The sequence below is a fragment of the Lygodium microphyllum genome, chromosome 24 (genome assembly GCF_053477565.2).
Source record: "Lygodium microphyllum isolate KBCC chromosome 24, Lygodium_microphyllum_v1.1.10, whole genome shotgun sequence".
Taxonomy (NCBI): domain Eukaryota; kingdom Viridiplantae; phylum Streptophyta; class Polypodiopsida; order Schizaeales; family Lygodiaceae; genus Lygodium; species Lygodium microphyllum.
In genome coordinates, this window is record NC_141158.1 from 29,266,855 (window position 1) to 29,274,931 (window position 8,077).

The following is an 8,077-nucleotide window of genomic DNA, read 5'->3' on the forward strand; positions in this document are numbered from 1 at the left end:
TATATATCCAAAGACTGCACCTGTGTAGCTTCCTTTTCTTGGAGGCTCAATATCTTCTGGACTTAAGTCAGTGCAGTCTGCTTAGACATGCTCTAGCTCATTGCAGTGGAAGCATTGACAGTAGGGACATCTCCTACGGATGTGCCCTATCTCTCTGCACGTGTGGCATCTCTTGTCCTAATCTCGGGAATCATCTTTATCACAATTGCCCTATTTAAGTTCTTGGATGCTTGTCTTTGCTCAAAGTAATGCATCTTGCAAGTATGTTGGACGCATTGCTTCAAGATGGTGGTTCAGAGGAGTGTTCAGGCCATGACAAAACTTGGATACTTGTTGTGCAATATCCATAGGTGGTGCGTATTTTAATAGGGTTATAAATTTTGAGTAGTAGGCTTCCAAGGTTAACTCCGGCTGCTTTAGCTTGAAGAATTCATTCATCCTCAAAGTCTTGTAGGTTTTCGGAAGGTATCATCCGCATACAACATCTTTCAGCTGAGCCCAAGTGACAATAGGTTCAAAAATGTCTTGATCTTTACACCATTGCTTCCACCATATCCAAGCCTAGCCAACTAACTTAAGTTTGCCTATCATTGCTTGATTGCAAGAAGTAGTTCCTGTAGCAGAGAAATAATCATTCATCAACTCAATCTATATCTCCACCTCTGTTGCAACATCTATCCCTTCTCCACCAAACTCGAGTGCCTTAATTTGCTTAAGAAGGATTTTCTTCTCTTGCATGTCAGTATTTGTGGGTGCAGAAGGTGCCTCACAATCAAGCCATACCACTTAGGTTATTCTATTTTAGGATATGTCTATGAACCATACATTAATCAATCACTTATCATTACAAAGTTTTCCTTTGATACCAACTATAACATGCCCCCCTATTGATTGTCCAAGCACATTTTTAGTAGTCCATTGAATCTAAGCAATGCCGCCCATGGCACTCCCATGGAATGTTACAGGATTTGTCGCCTAGGGTTTCTCGAGTCCACCTCTTGCAATGGAATGTTCACAGTTGTATCCACTGGGATCGACCTGAAATTTGCATCCCTAGTAGTCAAGGTCTCCTAACAGCACTCTAGCGTCGGCTAGACATCCTACTTTATGCAGAGATACCCAAGCCGAAGCAAATCCATCGTACACTTGGTTCAAAGAGAATAGGAAATGAGAGGGATGTGCCACTCAACCTCTCTACCCATAGGGCATAGTCCCATTTCGGTCCCCTAAAACGGCATGAATCGGGTTCTAACCTAACACTTACTAAGGTTTAGATGTCGGTAAACCCTTGTGAGAAGCCTCCCAGTTCTCTAGGACCACCCTGCCATAGGAGGGACCCGTCGGGGGTTCCGCCCACCTACTTCCCTCAATACGCATTCTTTAGTTATTTAATTAGTTCCTATCACATTTAAGTGTGACATTTAAAATCGACTCCCTTAATTAAACCTTTTAGGGAACAAGGTTCATTCGCATAATTTATAGCACCGACACGAAAACAGAGCAACAATTCTTTGACAAACAAGTTCAAACCTATTCTTTAACTTATAATCACGTTAATCTTTGTCTCGTACCTATACAGGAGAAATTACATGTTCCTTCTGCCTTGCAAAAGTACCCGGTCCAAATCACATGGCACCATAATTTCTATCCTTTATCTAGAATAGGATCTTCCAATGCCATAGATATTCAGGCCATGGCAGTCTTCAACTCCATTCCAGACTACGCAAGAGGTGTCCAAAGCTCCACCTGACCCACAAGCGGCCTAAGAGTGAGACACCATTTCCGTGGTTGGCTTTTCACCACTCAACCTTCGGCCTGTGAATCGAGCAGTGCCCTTCTCGGGTTGAAGAGCAATGTGACCTTGGAGATGATCCACATGCGCAAAATATCATTTCCTTAATTAATCCTGTTAAGAATCAAGCACAATCAAGGCAATCAACCTAATATCATCTTCCAAGAAAACATTCCTTTATCCCCATGGTAACTTATCATCACAGACCCCTGCCATGCATTTACCATTAATCACAAGCACTTGGACTATTCATCCAAACAACAATCCATTAATTGAATGTAAAAGCATTTAGGATGTTGTTTGATCAACCAACAAAACCAATTGTATTTTTCCAAACAATACAAGAATAGACGTGATAACATTTCTATCACATTTTCCCTCTCTCCCTTGGGATCCAAGAGCAATACTATGCAAAATTTTACTTAACACTCGCTAAGCCATAAGTTAAGGGTTTAAACACTGTACATGACGTAAGTTCTATAGATCACTTGCATTGATCCATAATCCAACCTTCTTTCCAACAAGCATAAAAAGTATCGGTCTTTACTTTGTCTTGAAGTTTCCTAATCCTTGAGCTCTTCACTTTCCTTTGAGGCATGGAGTTGTTTATATCTAGACTCACCCCGAATTGGATGGATAAACATAGTGGTTATCAAACAGGTCTCAAGGCATCTTAGTTTTTAGTCCTTATGATCATTGTCCGTATTAGCTAAGCACAACATCATGATTTCCAATCTATCAAACATGAGCTATTAGTTTGTGAGATTAGCGAGATCTTGGGCAAAGCTCTAGAGCTTCAAAAATGATTCTCTTTTAGACTAACTTGTTTGCCATGCAATTCATCAGGCATGTAAGTTGCAGCAAATATCTTCAAAGTGATGAAAACACACCTACTATTGCGAGGACAGGAGAACGACAACTAATGCTTGAAGCCTTATATGATGTTTATGATTTTATTGCATGGCATCTAAATGTAATTAACTTCTCCTGATACATGCATTTGAGAACTCAATCCTTCGAACATTTGAGACGAAGTTTATATTTTTAAACAAACTATTCTCATGTGGTGTAGTTTGGGACCTAACGTATCACATGTGGGAATCAAGCAAGCATCTATCAATTTGGAAATACATTACTTACGACCAGTATTGCAGTTGGATTGGCAGTGATTCCCTTGGCCGAAGCTTCATTGCTTGTCGAGGGATTGCCATCTGTGCGCGACATTTTTTGCTTGGGGGCCATCCTCGATCTTCTTCTCTTTTAGATGTAGTTTGCACAAGACTTCAATGGCCTTTTACTTAAATAGCGGGGGCCAATTTGGGGAGGAAATCAAACTTGCGGATAACCTCATGGGAAAAATGATTAAGTTCGCGGGTAAGGGGGAAAGAAAGAACGTGTGTGGAAACCCTCTAAGGATGGGAAAAGAAGGAGAACCTTCTAGAAGGTTCTCCCTCTCTCTCCCTCTCTCTCTCTCTCTCTCTCTCTCTCTCTCTCTCTCTCTCTCTCTCTCTCTCTCTCTCTCTCTCTCTCTCTCTCTCTCTCTCTCTCTCTCTCTCTCTCTCTCTCTCTCTCTCTCTCTCTCTCTCTCTCCCTCTCTCTCAATGTGTCGAGCCCTCCTTCCTTTGCCATGGGGGGGGAGTGAGTTTATAGGGGAAAGAGGGGTATTATTGGGAGGGGCAAAGTGGAGTGGTGGTGGTGGTGTCTCCCCCACCCATCACCCGTCAGCGAGCATGGTAGTGGGGAGCCCAATTTGGGTGTGCACTGGGCGTGCTGGCCAAGGGGGAAGGACTGGTTGTTACACCCAAAGGGAAGGGGGTGGTAGGCCATGTGGCTTGGTCATTATGCCCAAGGGGCTCACCATCGTCATTGTTTTCCTCTCCTTCGTTGTCATCATCGATGGCCTCCTTTCCATGCCGTCTTCTCCCTCCTTCCCCTTGGTGATCATTGCCTCCTTCTCCCTCTCATCGTTGTCATCATCAATCATGTCATCTTCTTCCTCCTCCTTCCCCTGCCACCTATTTGGTGATGGCAAGGGGGAAGGGGAGAATTTTAAAAACAAATCTATTAGTTTTAAGGGGGCTTCTATGCGGTGAGGGGACGGAATGTTACATCAATCAAGATGCATGAGATAGTCAGCATCCATCAAGTCATATATTGTTTGCAAAGCTTAAATGAAGGCAATGATATTTTGGTTCCATTGTTGGAGCAATGATAAGATCAACCCTTATGACATACATCCGAGTCCATTGTGTGGTAGAATATGAGCATATAATCCAAAATGGACAACAAGTTTGGACTCCAAAACAAAATAGATATGTAAGCTCCAAAATGGAGTATGGTATAGTTTGGGAAGAATGAAATGAGAAGGGGTTGATTCAATATTTTTGAGGTTTTAACTAGTTTTTGGTTGAAGAATGAGTTTAAAAAGAATACAAGAGAAAAATATGCCTCATGTGACCTTTAAACTTTTAAAAACACCAAAACTTTTTAAGTTTTTGAGTTTTCTTAATACCTTCTAGGAGAGCAAAAAAGGGGGGCTGATTCTAAATCCTTTTGTGGAATAATGTAGGGCAATAGGGAGCACTGAGGAGAGGGAGAGTAGGATACAATTTGAGGAGAGGAAGATACGACAACCTCCACACCCTTGATTTGTACGTATGCCTTGAAGGACTCTTGTTCTGTGCATAGCAATTGATTTAGATCTAAGTTTTTTATTTTTCTCCTTTTTAATTTTGTATACGATAAGCACACCTTGGGATTGAGAGGAGTAGGTGGAGTGGGAGAAAGGAGAGGAGTGGAGTGTTAAGTGTATAGCTTGTTAGCCCTTATGGACCCACCACTAGTTGCAATTGGGCATACATCCCTCAACCTCGGATGCCTTCATGACTTAGGCCACTTGCCTTGATGGGCTTCCACTTACCAACACACCTTTGCCCACCTATATTTTGGTTGAAAGGCCAACGCTATCACTTGAACTCTGAGGGTGAGCTTGAGCAGCTACCATCTTGGCCTAGGAGCCTAGCCGTTGACTTGCATGAAACTTGGCCGATGCACCACGCAGATGGCACTGGCTACCTCACGAACATGACACTCCGCGAAGGTCTCCACATGCTTTCTCCTGCTCAGTCACCTACTATAGCTTTTGCAAGTTATACCTTGCAAGCCGCATGTGGCTTACATCTAGCCCATTTTTTGGCAAATATTTTTTGTATTTTTCACTTTTAAAAACAAGCAAAAAATCCCACATTGTCACCTTGGATGGCTTTTGCTACCCCCCCCCCTCGGTAAGGGCTTTGTCGTTATACCATGGCATTGTTGCCAAAAACACCTATATAGGGAGTAGTAGTGATAATGAGCCCTATCTGGTTATCCAGTGGTGAACCCTCACATGTGTAGTGTCACAAGGGTGTAGTCCTGGGGGGATGTGCTTATATTGTACCATTTCTTTCATTGAATAATACAAGATTATACCTTGCTCTCATATATCATGTTATCTTTTTATAGTTATACCATGGCATTGTTGCTAGAAACACCTATATAGGGATTAGTAGTGATAATGAGCCCTGCCTGATTACCTAGTGGTGAACCCTCACATGTGTAGTGTCACAAGGGTGTAGTCTTGGGATGTGCTTATACTATACCATTTCTTTCATTCAATAATACAAGAGTATACATTGCTGTCACATATCATGTTATCTTTTTGTGCCATGTCAAGTGAGTGATTGAGTGTGTAGGTGCATCACACTTGGACAAGTCTTGCTGTGTTGACAACTATGCCAGCTCTAAGTTGGGTTATAGGCTAACTCCAATTAGAAGGCATGTCACTCTAGACCTAGTTGAGTTGTACTTTGACTTAGTGTGTGTGATGAATAATGAAGAGAACAAGAGAGTATATTACTCTCTCTAAACTTATGGCCCCTATGTCTATCCCTCTCTCTCTGCATGAACATGGTATGAGAGTAGTTGCAATGGACCAATCCAATTAGGTGCAGTGGTCAACATATGGAAGAGGGGTTAGTTGAAGAGCTTGGGGAAAAACAAGGAAGAAGACTGAAGCAGTTGCAGTTCAAAAGATTCTTGCTAAGTTGGTCATCATACAAGCTCTGAAGGGGGCAAGTTTGATCACCGAAAGGTCCCCATCTTCTCTAATGGACACAGTCTTCTTGTTCACAAGCTCAAATACTTGAAGCTATTCAAATTGTAAAGGTCATTTAGTTCAAAAGTGGACTGTACAGAAGCATTGGAGTTGCCATTCCTCTTCACGAGGAACTTGTTGTTCTTCTTGACGAGCTACCAGAGTAAATCAGGGGACATGCTAGATATCCTGCTTGCTAATCAAGATTATGAGAAGGAGAAGCTCAATGAATGAATCGCCAAACTCTTTGGAGGAGTGGCCATTATTCAAGTCGAGGCTCAAATAGAAATTGGGCTGAAAGAGAAAAATTTAAGAGTAGAGGATGCTTTGAATGCCACAAAAGCTGCTATTGAAGAATGTATTTTTGTTAGTGGTGAATGTACACTTCTCGCCTTGCTACCAAGTGGATGCTATTAAAGAAACCCTTGAAAACATGAGCAATAGTTTGGTGTAGATATTGTGAAGAGAGCTTTGAGCTATCCATTGAAACTCATTGCCAAGAATGCAGGGGTCAATGGTAGTGTAATAGTTGAGAAAGTTTTGTCAAATGATAATTTCAAATTTGGCTATAGTATACCATGGGGAAGTATGAAGATATCATGGCTACTAGAATCATTGATCCCACAAACATGGTGAGGTGTTGCTTAGAGCATGCTAGGCCAAAAATTTCTTGACATCTGATGCAATGGTGGTAGACATTAAAGAGCCTAAAGTTGCTGCCCCTCTGCTGGTAATCCTATGGATAGCTCTGGATATGTTATTAAAATGGGGGATCTTGAAGTTAATTATGGCATGTGTACTACCAACAGTGGAAGCTGGGCCCATAGATTATTGGAGGAAGTTTTGTACTATAGCATGTTGCAGAAAGTACTCTTTGAGAATGAGAGTTCAATTTTTTAAAGCTCAAGGCGCGAAGTGCCAAATTCTTGTGTCAAAGCCAAATCTGCTTTGTACTTGAAATTGTAGCAACCAGGAACCATATATTAATCTAAGCTAAATTTTCTTGTACTTGAAACTTGCAATATCATTTGTTGGACAAGATCGGGCAGTGCAATTACTAGCAGATGCCGTTATGAAAGTCACGAGCTAGGCTTGTTAATCCTCTAATGCATATTGCTGCAACCTTGATGCTACACTTTTTTAGAGGACATTGCTCTTATCTATGCAACATAGAATGACCAGAACCAATGTACATGGTTTGCATGTGTTATTGACTGCAGTGTATGTTTAAGAAATCAAGCTTCTGAGGGATTTGGACAAGTCAAAGTTTCATATTTTAAAATCTAGATCAACAGGTCATCATGCCTATAGCTAAAGCTGATATTGCATTTGGGCTTGGTCAGTTTAAACTACTGAATGATGAAATGAACCTAGTTGGCCTATTGGATGAATTTCCTATTTAGAATGTATGTTGAATTTGCTATAAAATAGAGCAAAAATTTATTGGTTGTTGTTGGAGTTATCTGAGCTTTAAACTAGACAACTATAAGTGGTCAGATGTATATATGTCTCATACACATTCTTGAGAATAAAGCACATGTACTGGCTAAGAATGCAATTGTTTATGCAGAGTTTATGCTATTGAAAATTTGAAGCCATTGCCTGTCGATAATGTTGCAGCATACCTACCTATTCTTTATGTAGAAATGAAGCCTACTTGACAAGCAACTATACATGGTTGTTATGACATGTGTCTGGAGATGTTTGTGGTGTTTTTTAGCTGAGAAGTCACTAGTTTTTGCAGTCAATTCACTGTCATAAAATTTTTGGATTGAAACTGTCCTATATATACAATGGTCAATAGACATTTGTCTATGCAAGGTGTCCTTGGTTTGTGGACATGGAGTCAAGCATAGTCTATGTTAAGACTACATTGAATACATAGAGTTGCAGAGATGGCAAATGCTGATAAAATTGATAACATCACTCAAATAGTGAGTGAGATTGGATAACAACAATTATGCTATCTAGAAATTCTGCATGGAGAACTTTCTCATCAAGAAAGGCTATTAGGATCTCTAATAGGTGATGAAGCTGAACCTAAGCTTCCAGGCAGAAATCCAACTCCTAAACAATAGAAGGCACACCATGCTTGGCTTGAACATGCTTGTAGAGTCTTGCACTAGCTAGCATTGTGCATTATAGATGCA

At 41.0% G+C, this 8,077-nt stretch overlaps 1 pseudogene; it reads left to right on the plus strand.

Annotated features, from left to right (window-relative positions):
- Window positions 1–6,827, plus strand: part of LOC148014942 (ruBisCO large subunit-binding protein subunit beta, chloroplastic pseudogene) — a 100,166-nt pseudogene extending 93,339 nt beyond the window's left edge.
- Window positions 6,828–8,077: the final 1,250 nt, after the last annotated feature.